The sequence below is a fragment of the Gorilla gorilla genome, chromosome 11 (genome assembly GCF_029281585.2).
Source record: "Gorilla gorilla gorilla isolate KB3781 chromosome 11, NHGRI_mGorGor1-v2.1_pri, whole genome shotgun sequence".
Lineage (NCBI taxonomy): Eukaryota > Metazoa > Chordata > Mammalia > Primates > Hominidae > Gorilla > Gorilla gorilla.
The window spans coordinates 82,317,063-82,328,748 of NC_073235.2; the positions used below are offsets into that span (position 1 = coordinate 82,317,063).

General features: G+C 41.7%; 1 protein-coding gene across 3 annotated transcripts in view; it reads right to left on the reverse strand.

Annotated features, from left to right (window-relative positions):
- ZNF385B (zinc finger protein 385B) overlaps nucleotides 1–10,245 on the reverse strand; it is a 417,184-nt gene extending 406,939 nt beyond the window's left edge. The window contains exon 1 of one of the 3 annotated variants that reach the window (XM_055380327.2): nucleotides 9,703–10,245. The gene's annotated coding sequence lies outside the window, so the exon portion shown is untranslated. The remainder of the gene's footprint in view (nucleotides 1–9,702) is intronic. The other 2 variants (XM_031008822.3, XM_031008823.3) reach the window with 2 other exon arrangements.
- Nucleotides 10,246–11,686: the final 1,441 nt, after the last annotated feature.

Here is an 11,686-nt window from a genome sequence, read left to right on the forward strand (position 1 = left end):
GTCTGGGTGACAGAGCAAGACCCTGTCTCTTAAAAAATAAAAAGAAAAGAAAGCTGACATCTATGAGGGCTGAATCAGGCTGAATGTAGGGTTCAATCATAACATGACCCTACAACAAGAAAATGCTAAGCTGTCACTTTATGCCACCCTCCTCTCAATCACTCTCTGAGGTTTTATAGATAACAAAGCATTATTTCACATGATGGAACACTATTGCTGGATTTTAAAATAATCAATGATCAGAGTTAGAGCTATTCATGACAAGATGCTTCAAAATTTTTAATGTCATTTTTGTTCATTACACATAGCAACAAGAAAAAATTCTATAGCTTGCAACTGTAAATGGATCTACAGAAGTACACACTGAAGACTCAGAATAACTGTTACCCATACACAGTAAACAGTTTTTCTTGCTATAATTCTTAATAACTTCTTAATAATTCAGAAATGTGATTTCAAGAATCAAATTTTCCTAAAGATCAGACTACCTTTGACCCATGCCAGCTATGAGTACATTATACTGTTCATTTTCAATACAATATTAAAGAAAGACAACAGATCTGAAAACCTGTGAAATTCTCGACAAATTTAAACCTTGCTTATGTAAGCTATGCACAGTGAGGCAAGAAAGACTTCAAGGATTTGCAAGGGCTGAAAGAGGAGGTCTCTGCCAGGGCAACAGCAGTTTGAATGTGCACCACCACATCTGTACATTTGGCACAGTCATCTCAGTCTCCACTTGGCAGCTACAGAGAAGGGAAGGCAGGAAGGGACCATAGAGAAAGAAGCCTATTTCTTACCATAAAACCACAAGGACAGAATAAATTGCTTTTCCTAGGATGCAGAGAAGGAAAAAGCAGCCTGCAGACTTGCAAGGGGAGAGACACTGCTGACATTCAATAGCCATAGTGGTCTCAATACTATCCACCTGGTCACTACCATCAATGTGGTTACAAAAATATGGTGAGTCATGGAGGCAAAGGTGAAACTCTATGTAGTCATAATTATAATCTTGGGAGCCAAAAATCGCTGGCTCCAGGACCTCACCTCCTACCACCTCTTTTAGATTTTGTAGGTTTAGGTTTGGGCCCTGGAATCCATATACCATGAGTGAGTTCACATAGATACTGCGGCAGGCGTCCAGTGGTTCACGTTGGCATGGAAACTCATCGTGGACTAAAACCTGTAAGTAAAGGCCAGTGAATACCCAATGAGAGAGCACAGACTGGTTCTCCAGAATTCACACATGATGGGATCCATGTGGGTGATTTCTCAGAGCAACTTAAGGTAGGAGTGTTCTCCAAGTGCGGTCTGTCGATCACCCGGGATACTTACTTAGATTACTGGGTCCTGCCTCAGACCTAGTGAGTCAGAGCTTTCAAGGGTTAATTCCATGAATCTGTATCTTTAGCCAGTTCCCAGGTCTTCTTTCACATGCTAAAGTCCAATAATGACTACACTAGAGATGGCTTTAGAACCAGCTTGATGACCACAAGCATGGGAGAAAAGACGACTGTGTAAAAGAGGAACGAGACTATATCTTGCCTTCTTCATTTTGAGTCTTAAATATTTTACTCCTGTGAAAGTTAGATTGACCCTTAAGAACCACACATGCAGTAATGAGGTATATATGGACTTAAGCTCTTTGGTAATCCTCCCCATAGTTTGCCAATTATATCTTTCTCTTACAAATTATTTTTCTTTCTATATTCCAATTTAGAAAATGAAATTTGGACGTGAAAACCAATGCCTATGAACCCAGGAGAGGTGACTATGCAACTATTAATACAATTCTAGTGCCTGAAAAAAAGACTGTCCTTAAATGAGTCTGCCCTAGTTATATAGACCCTGTTTACATAAACTGGCTTCTCTACCTGGATCACTCCCTCACTTGGGTCATTTCCAAGCATTCCAGGTTTATACATGTGTATCAAGTTCAGAAAGCATATTCATTCACAAGAAGCTATGTGTTAAGTTACTTGGTCTTCCAAAAGTCCAAGAACCCAAGTGTACCTGTGCTTCACATGGTTACAAATTTTCAGAAGTCCTTGTAGTGCTTAGAATTCCACATTTCTATGCTCTTTTATTTCATTGTTCTTTTAAAGTAAACAAGGAAAGGCAGATGAGAAAACAGAAAATATATAATTGAAAAATACCTAGTAAGTTTCAAACTGAAGGTTTAAAAGTCAGAGTTGCACAAGTTATCTTGGCAAAGAAATCAGTGTACCTGTAGGTATTTAATATTAATAATTAAATTGTATAATGTACAATTATGGCTACCTATATGAGTATGGTAGGTGCCAAGAACTTTCTGAAGTATGCTATGTGCATTATCTAATTTTATCTGATAACAACCCCATGGAAGATTCTTTCATTATATCTCTCAGACTTGGTAAACTAAAGCACAGAGAGGTTAAGTAACTTAGTCAAAGTCACACAACTAATAAATAGAACTGAAATTTGCATCCACAAAATATGACTTCAGAACCAAACTCGACATTTAGGCTCTGCTACTTCCCATCTTCAATAGTGCATCACGTGCAGGGACTAAGATGTGTTTAATCATCAGCATTTCCAGATGTCTAAGAACATGCGCAATGGCTAATTTATTTAAAGAAAATTTCATATATATAAAATTGAAATGGCTGTATTTATATACCAGTATGTGTATCTGTATACAAACAACGGCATTTTTGTGCTCTTATTCTAAGCATTACATTTTTCATACCATGTAAGGTAAAACTTCTCCCTCAGCCTGTGAGAAAAAGTTTTTTCACATCCAAAGTATCAAATCTAAGGAAATCACAGGGTCTACACCATTTCTCTGTGAAGTTTAAATGCTAGTGTTAATGCCAGAAGTTTTCTACTCTTACTTGTAATGTTTAATTTCCCTAGGCTCAAATTTTAAATATTCTAAATTCTCTGGGTCTCATTTTTCTAATTTATCAGTGAGGATTTTGTACAAAGATCTCTTTTAACTCTAAACATACAATGACACTGATTTAATGATTGTCTTTGAATGAATGGTAGTCATTTCCATATCCTTACCTATTATTAGGCTGCCATAAAAAAAAGGCAAAAACTGTAATTACTTTTGCACCAACCTATTTCACAGGAATAGGAATCTGTTAAGCCTAAGAGGAATTTGAAGCTGAGCCCTGGCTTGAAATCAGTATAAACCAACCAAGAGTCCAGGCCTCCAGACGATGAAAACCTTATTCACTACACTATCCATCAGATGGACCTCTTTAACTAATGCACATCAAAAATCACAGCTCTCTGTAGAATTTTACACAATTTTAACACTGGTATACTGAAGCAAAGATTTAGAAGAATTAGCTCATTATCTCTCACAATGGGCCTTTTCTTAGTGTAGCTCAAACTACTTTTTAAAATTTCATTATGTCTTCTTAATTGTGTTATTAAAAAGTACACATCACATCACAGTATGGAAAATAAACATTAGACTGTTAGTGAAGATTTAACTGCAAATATTCTCCTTGATCCTAAAGTAAATACAGAAATGAAACTTTTTATTCCAAGAGAAAACAATGAAAAACCGTACTCATCTACAGTTCTTTCACATGCAAAGGATATCAGCATAACAATCTCGATAATCATGATTGAGTAGCTCTGCCAGGCCCACTGGAATCACAGAGCACCTCTTTTATTTATTTTCAGATGTGTACAGAAAAAAAAGTGGAATATGGTCCCCAGTTAATATTGTTTATGTCCATTTATCTAATCTTCGTTTTGCTGATATAATGATAACATAATAACATAATGGCTATTTCAGAATCTCAGCCAAAAAGAAAAGAAAAAGTTGATTAGCTTTTGCCTGCATAGCACAGGATATCTCTCTCTGTGTGCTTTTCTTATTTTTAAATTCCATTTCCCATTATAAACTCAGAAATGTAAATGCTTTGTACATTCATTTTTATTTCCAAAGTAAAATGCTCTCTTAGGTCCATGAATTTCAATCTTTTTTACTTGTTGATGATAGAACTGTGTTTATTAAAAGACTAAGTCATTTTTCATAAAGTAGGTATGAAAGCCTGGTCATCTTTTGTACCAGTTTATATGTCTTTTAATCCATCTCTGCTATTTATGAGATCATAGAGTTGATGTGGCACCAAATAGATCAAAAGCAAAAGGGCAATTGTTTTGTATTAGTATATATACTTTCTTCAGTATTTTTTCACTGACTTCCAAAAAATATGCTCATAAATTTCTTTTCAGACTGTTTACATGGTGCTGAATATCTTGAAACTGACCAGGGGGGCAAGAAAAGTGTTTACTTGGCTAAGGCAAGATGACCCTTAACCAATGCAGTGAGTGTAAGTTTTAATAGTATGATTATGGTGATAAACAGCTACTACCATTTCTTGAACAACCACAGTGTGCACAGTACTCTACTGCTGGCTCCAGGGTCATTATCCTATAACCAAGTCAGCCCATTTCACAGATGAAGAAATTGAAAGCCAAGGAAGTTAAGTAACCCCTGCCCCAAGCTCTCAAATCTGGTGGTGAGTGGCTAAGCCATGGTTTGACTTGGAAAAACACTGCATTCCTAAATACCGCACTACACTGCCTTTACAGACCAGGTACTATAGTTCTCCATCCAGGCTGGAAAGGGGGAGATTTTTAAAATACTGACATATTAAACCATCCCCTAGAAATGGCTAAGAGCATCACCGTTTTTCTAAAGCTCCTGAAGTGATTACAGTGTGAATCCAGGAGTGAGAACAACTGGATTAGAGGATACCAAGGAATATTCATTTTCTTAAGAAATAAGAATATTTCTTCAATTAATGCTAGAATAACAACTAAAATTCAAGTTGTTTATCTAGAACAGGAACCTGAAACAGGAACTCCAGACGGGGGCATACATCAGCACCGGCATCATCAGAAGATTTTTGTTTCCTCCCCTCAACCTGCTCCTCCTTCTGCCCCACGTGCAGATCCCACATGGCATTTTAGTGCTTAAGTAGACCCAGGAAGTAACCCACGCCCTTCATCTACAAGTGATACAGGAGCCCAGAAAAGAAACAGCTGTGCTCAACATCTCACCCTAGCAATAAGGAGAGCTTGAGTCTCCTGCGCCCTATTTCAGTGCTCCTTTTGCTAAAAAATTTTGGAAGCAATAGGAAAACAGGTGGGGCATAGAGTCAGCCAAGGCACCTGAAGAGAATTTTAAGAAACAGAGACAGCAGAGACAAAAAAAAAAAAAAAAAAAAAAAAAAAAAAGTCAAAGCAGAGTGGGAAAGGAGAACAGCCACAATCCGCAATCTGCAAATAACAGGGAAATGAGAAGGAATATTTAACAAAGCAACGCAACTGGCCAGAGAAAAATGTAGTAAGGAGAACTAGCAACTGCAATCATGTATCAGTAAAATGAGGTAAAAATACAAGGGAATAAACAAACCTTCCATTCAGCTTCAGAAAGCATATCCAAGCCCACAGTACTTTCAAAATAGAAAATAATATTGAAGCACAAACAAACTGTAGGAAAATCTCCAGGCAGAGAGGCAGGGGCTGCTAGAAAATCCCAAATCTGTTAAGCATCATCTACTGCACCTTGCTTCTCAAAGCGTGGTTCAAAGATCACCTATTTCAAAATTACCTGGGAGCTTGTGAGAAAGGCATAATCCTGGGCTTCATCCTAGACTTGTTCAACCAAAATCTGCATTTTAATAAGATTTTCTTAATGATTTATATGCACATTAAAGTTTAAGAAGCACTGGTTCTACTATAAAAACCATGTTGAGGTGTTAATAAAAGACAGTTATTACACAAATTGGGACTACAGAACTGGGTAAAATTCAATCCAACTAGTTAAATTATTTGTTGATGTCCTATGACATGGCAGGCCCTGAGCTGGGTATTTCAGGAAATGAAGGTCCCATGTTAGGCAAGGTTGGTGCAGTGCCCTTAGGGGAGAATGCACAAAGCACATATATATCAGGAAGACACTGACTCATAGTCCACACGGAAGAGATCAAGCAAAATATAACAGAGTTTGCTGGAGCAAAAGCTGGAGTGCAGAGGGAGATCAGGAAGCATGTGCAATTGCACTGACTCTCTTGACAAGTGGAAATAATTGTAGGGAAGTGAGAGGGCCCTTCCTAGCAGAGGGAACAACATAAGCAACGACACAGAGCTCAGAGACCTGCTGTGTTAAGGAAACACTGCCTTCAGCCTAGAGAAGTCTCAAATTGTATCAAGGAGACTTGGGACTCTATGACGATGCCTCAGGACTACTAAGGGTAGGGAGGGGGAGCTAGTGAGATTGTTGGGCCCCATTCCAACCATTTAAGATTATATTTTAATAGATTCCAACATTGAAAAATAATATTTGAAATGTATCATGGAGCCAATACACATGGTGCTTTTAAAATTATCACCTAGTGCTGTGCTTGTCATGTAGTAGGCACTCAAATAGTCACTGAATAAATTAATAAATTAATGACTGGATCAACCAACCAACGAGATCAAAGTAAAAAAATGCAGAGCTACTTTGAGGCTGGACTGCAGAGGGTCTTCACTGTTTGGAAGGGGTTTATATGTCACTTGGTAGGACACTAAGGAAAAGTTTACTAGCTAGTGATTAAGCTTGGTTCTCTTTTGGGAAGTTTATTCTGCAAAACCGAGTGTGAAATGAATTGGGAGAGAATGGAGATGGGAAACAAGTCAGGAAGCCACTGTGACAGCCTCTAGAAACAGATAAGAAGACTGAAAAAAATAGCCACCATGGGAATAGAAAGATGAAGAAGCAGACATCATAAAGCATCGTGGAGATGAAGTCTGCGGGACTTTGTGAATTTTATGTGGAAAGCAAAGATACTGGGAGGGTCATCAGTGACTAGGAGAAATATTAAAATTGACACAAAGTCACCCTTGTTCACTTAGGAGAAAGATGTTAATTAGAGCTTAAACCTGGTAGAGTTGAGGCACATAAGAGCAATATAAAGCTATCTCTTAGGTGGTTCAAAATGTAAATATGAAATTTTGGAGGGAGAGTAGAGCTAGGATGTCACTTCAGGAAGAAATAATCTAGCACTAATAAAAAGAAACAACTGAATAAAAAGTAACATACAAAAGAGCAAAAAGGAGATAACCTATAATCTATAAAACCACAGAGATCAAGAGAAATCCCCAAAATTTTTTTTTAAAAAAAGAAAGAAAGAAAAAGAAAAGGTAAAAAGACCATATTGAGACACAGTGGGGACAGAGTCAGGAATTGGGGTGGTAGCAAAATAGAGATAATGAAACGGCGTGGAGGGGTTATAATAAAAACCAGAGGCACATAAAAAGCGGTGGGAAACTGGGACAGACACACACTCCCTGTTCTTTAGATCTTTGAAGACATATAGGATATTATGGGAACAGCAGAGCAAATTTTGCCCTTTATTTATGTGAACAAAGACTCACTCCTGTAAGAAGTTAGCTAATTGCTCAATTTTTAAAATATAAATTGTTGCTATGAAAAATCAAGCAATGATATCTTCAAATTCAGCTTGGAAAAAAAGTCTAAGGGCAGGGGAGGCGGGGTGGCCAGTCCAAGGACTTAAGATCCTTGTCTTTTTCATGGTGCCCAACTCCACATAGCATTAGTCTGTATAGGCATTTCACCTTTCAGAATTGTTTTGAAAGATTTTTTTTCTCTGAATCAGGTCACTTGCCTGAGAAAAAGAATGCTGAGAGCACCTGATATGCTTTGATCGATCCTCATTTAATAGTTACACTTTTTAAAGTTATCCTCCAGCTGCTGACAGGTCTCACTAATTGGCCATATTTGGGTGACAGGTACTAATGACAATTCCCTCTCTGATTTGACTGTAGAGGAGACACCTCCGTTTGGTTTCCTTTGTACCTCAGTTGAAGAAAAATACATTAAATTCATTGTTTTCTTTTTGCTCTGTGAATCTGTATATTGTTAAAATGCTGTAAAATATCAACAATTTTTTCAATATAGATGATACTTAGTGGTTATTAAACTTCTATAAAGAGATCATTACTTATGTAATGTAAAATAATATACTGCAAACAAAGCACATAAGAAATTATGCTGCAAAACATTATATCACCAAGACGATTCCAACATGGACAGTAATTTTTCCTTTGTTAGGAGAATTCACCTTCTCCAAAGCATTTTACTACAAATGCATCCAAGAGAGGTCAAGGAGATCTACAAGAATAGCTATCTGATTTGTGGTTTTTATCCCAAGCTTCCTCAAATCACTTTTGGAAATAGGTAAGAGTGTAAATTATAAATCCACAAATATTTAATTTATGGGAATATAGAATCTGAAAAACAACCAACACTTTGATCAAATAAGCATCTTTTTCATCTTAAAAACCTCAAGTAACAGAACTTGCAATGCCGTATTTTGCATTCTAAAGGCATTTATCTGTTACAGGGAAGGGGCAGCACATACTCAATGCACACATGGCATCAAAATAAGATTAAAGGACTCTGAAAACCAGTGAAATTTGGCCTTGGAACATTTAAGGGAGTTCTTTCAAGCCAAAGCCTTTAACTTACCTAAGATGTAGCTTATTGACTTTATGAAAAGCCTTCTTTTTAATTAGATAAATGCATTTCCTACCGTTTCATCAATTGTGTGGACGCTGCCAGTTTCCACGCTTTAGGCTAGGCCCTGTAACAGAAATGTTTTGTTCCTTCTATAGGAACATCTTTTGCTACTACATCTTGACAAAGTTTGCATTCCCCTTGGTGTGATATTCCTCAGCAAAGCAAAACCAAAAGGAAATGCAAACCTCATCTCTGTATGAAAATGAAAGAAGACGTTTCCCAACCCAAGAACTTTTGAGAGCATTCCAAAACTGCGTTATTTTGTATTCATGGGCGTGGGGAGAGGGGGGATACTTCTTGGCAATTTATTTCCCCTGAAGAACAGCACTCCCTATCCAGGTTCACCATAAAAACTGTGTGTCCTCCAGAGTCTAGGGAAGCATCGTCCTGCCAGCTCTTCCTTCTCCCCACGGGCCCCCGCACATAACAGTGGCGAAACAGATGGTCCTCCCCCTCCCCTTCTCCTCGTCCCTTCCGCAGTCCCACAGTGTCCTCCCACCCTTCCCTGACACCTTCACCAGCGCTTAGTGGCCGAGGCCGCCCGTCAGGGCTCCCAACAAGTGCAAACTTCGGGGACCTTCTCTCTGCCCTTCTGCCCCCATCTCATCTGGGTTCTGCTGCAGAACTCTCCCACGACCCCAAGCTTCGACCGCTACCCTCCTCACACACCTCGGTCCCCTAACTACCCATTTCCCGGTCATTGAGAGAAAGACAAACCCCAAACTTCCAGCCCAGGTGACGAGGCGCTGCGGCTAAACACAGCGGGGCACTCTCCTCGTCCTTTCCCCTCTCCATCCGTCCTTGGGAATTGGAGCCTACCCTGGGGAACAGAGGAGTATGCTCCTGTGGCTTCCACGACCTAATCCTAACTCCAGGGACTCGCAGGAGTTAGGATTAGGTCGTGGAAGCCACAGGCGCCTGGGCGCCCTCCTCTACAAGTGGGACCTTGAGACAAAGTGCAAACTCTACCGGGAGGGGGGCTCCCGGCCATTCCCTCGGGCGGCGCGCCCAGGTGCAGGCTCACTCTGCGGAGGCGGGCGGGGGCCGGGCAAGCAGAGGGCGCCCAGTCCGGGGGCGCCGGTCTGGGCTGGGCGCCCAGAGCTTACCTCGGCGCGCGGGCCGCGGGCGCGTGGGGCAGTGGCTCCTCCAGCCGGGAAGCTGTTGCTCACGCTCCGGTGGTTGCTGCGGTCCCGCCAGGGCTGCACCGGGGCTTCGCGCAGACGTTCTCCCGCGATCTGCTGCAGCCCAGGCGGTGGCGGTGGCGGTAACAGCTGCGGCGGTGGAGGTGGCGCGGGCGACAGCTCGGCCCGGCGCGGCCCCTGAACTGTCCAACTCTTGCCCGCGCCGGGCTTAAGCGCCCGGCCGCTGCCCCCGCGCTGAGCGCCTGCGCACCGGGCCTCGCCCAGGTGAGGGGCGTGTGCCCGGAGCCCGCTGGGCGCGCCCGGCCCGGCCCGGCCCCGCCGCACGCCCGCCCCCCTGGCCTGGCCGAGGACCCCGGGGTTTGGACGTGCCAACGCCACTCTCGCGCGCCGAAGCTGTGACGGTTTACTAAGCAGAGACTTGCGAGGCACACAGAGAGGGAATGAGGCGGAACCGTTCGGGGGCTCGTTGACACTGCAGAGCCTCCCGCAGCATCGCTGCCTTAAATCCCGCCTTTCCAGGCGTGCGCGCACAGCGAGCGAGAGGAGGCTCCGTCCCGACCTGGGGTCCCCCGGCGGTCCTCAGCCCGGGGACTCGGGTCCCCGAAGAGATCCTTGGCAATGGCAGAGGTCCCAAAGCCTAGATGCCAAGCCCCGCGATGGGGCGGATGCTTCCAATATTAGTCAACCCAGAGTGAAACTCTCTTCTTGGAGATCGTCAGACCAACTATTTGTTTTTCCTCTTTGACCACCCCTGGGCTAGCAGAGCACAGCTAGCAGCTTCGGCATATTTGGCGGAGCCGGGAAGGCCCGGAGCGCAGAAGGCATCGCAGCCTCGCAGCGGATCTGAAAGGGTTGTGGGCGGGGGGCTCATTTTCCTCCGGATTTCTTTTCCGTGTTTAAGTTTTCAAAACTAAAACCTGTCATCGGTTACCCTGATGTAGAGGGCATCTTCTGAAAATTAGTGCAAACATGGCCAAGGTGCTTGGTTCTGAAAGGGAAAGCACTTAGAACACTTAAGAAAGGGAAAATAATTTTAAAAGAGCAGTTTCCTGAGATTACTTCTTTGGGGAGAAGTTCAATAGTCATAAATGACAAGAGAGTTGTGTTATATAGCAGGGATTTTTTTTTTAAACCAGATGATCTTAAAATATTTTTCTTTGGTTCTTGTCTCAGATGATTGACACTCACTACGTAAATAATTAATCCTGCAGCTGTTAATGTCTTGGCATAATCGTCTAGAATAAATATCTTAACGTCCAGCCAAAGCCAATGTTGTTCTTCCAGGGTGGGCTTCAGATGTGACAAACAATCACACCATCCTAGAGCTTTCTAAGGGAGCAGGCTGTGTTTTTAACCACCTTGGAATGTAGGGTTATTGCAAGCACCAGCACATCTGAGGTACCAGCGTGAGAAAGGGCATAAATCTGACTTACAGTTTTTCTATTTTTAGAATCCAAATATCTTCACATCCAGGTCGGCAGTCTCAATACTAAGAACAAACGTTTATTGGTGTGTTTATTCTTAAAACTGTACCTTATTTGAAGTTGCTACAGAAGGACAGCACCAAAATTCAATCATTTTAACCCAAAAGAACATGAGCTATGATAATTGCTTAAATTATCTTTCACAAAATTATGATCTTAAGGTCTCTTGTCATCAATAAAGGTTATGTTGAAAACACGTCTTTCAGAAGTCCCTGAAGGTCAGTAAGATGGAGCTCTGGCAGACTGGGACAAGCAGGAAATTCCAGAGGCAAAAACCTTCCATGAGAAAAACACCCAGCTTCCAGTGCCATGCACTTCAGAGCTGGGACAGCGTGGTTGTCGAGGTTGCCTCTGAGCTCAGGTAAGTATTGATATCTCCAGGAATCTAAGATGCAGAGAAAGGGGTGAGGGCCCCTTAAAGTCTCCAGTCAACACCTTGGATTGCACTTGGAGGCAAATGAGTA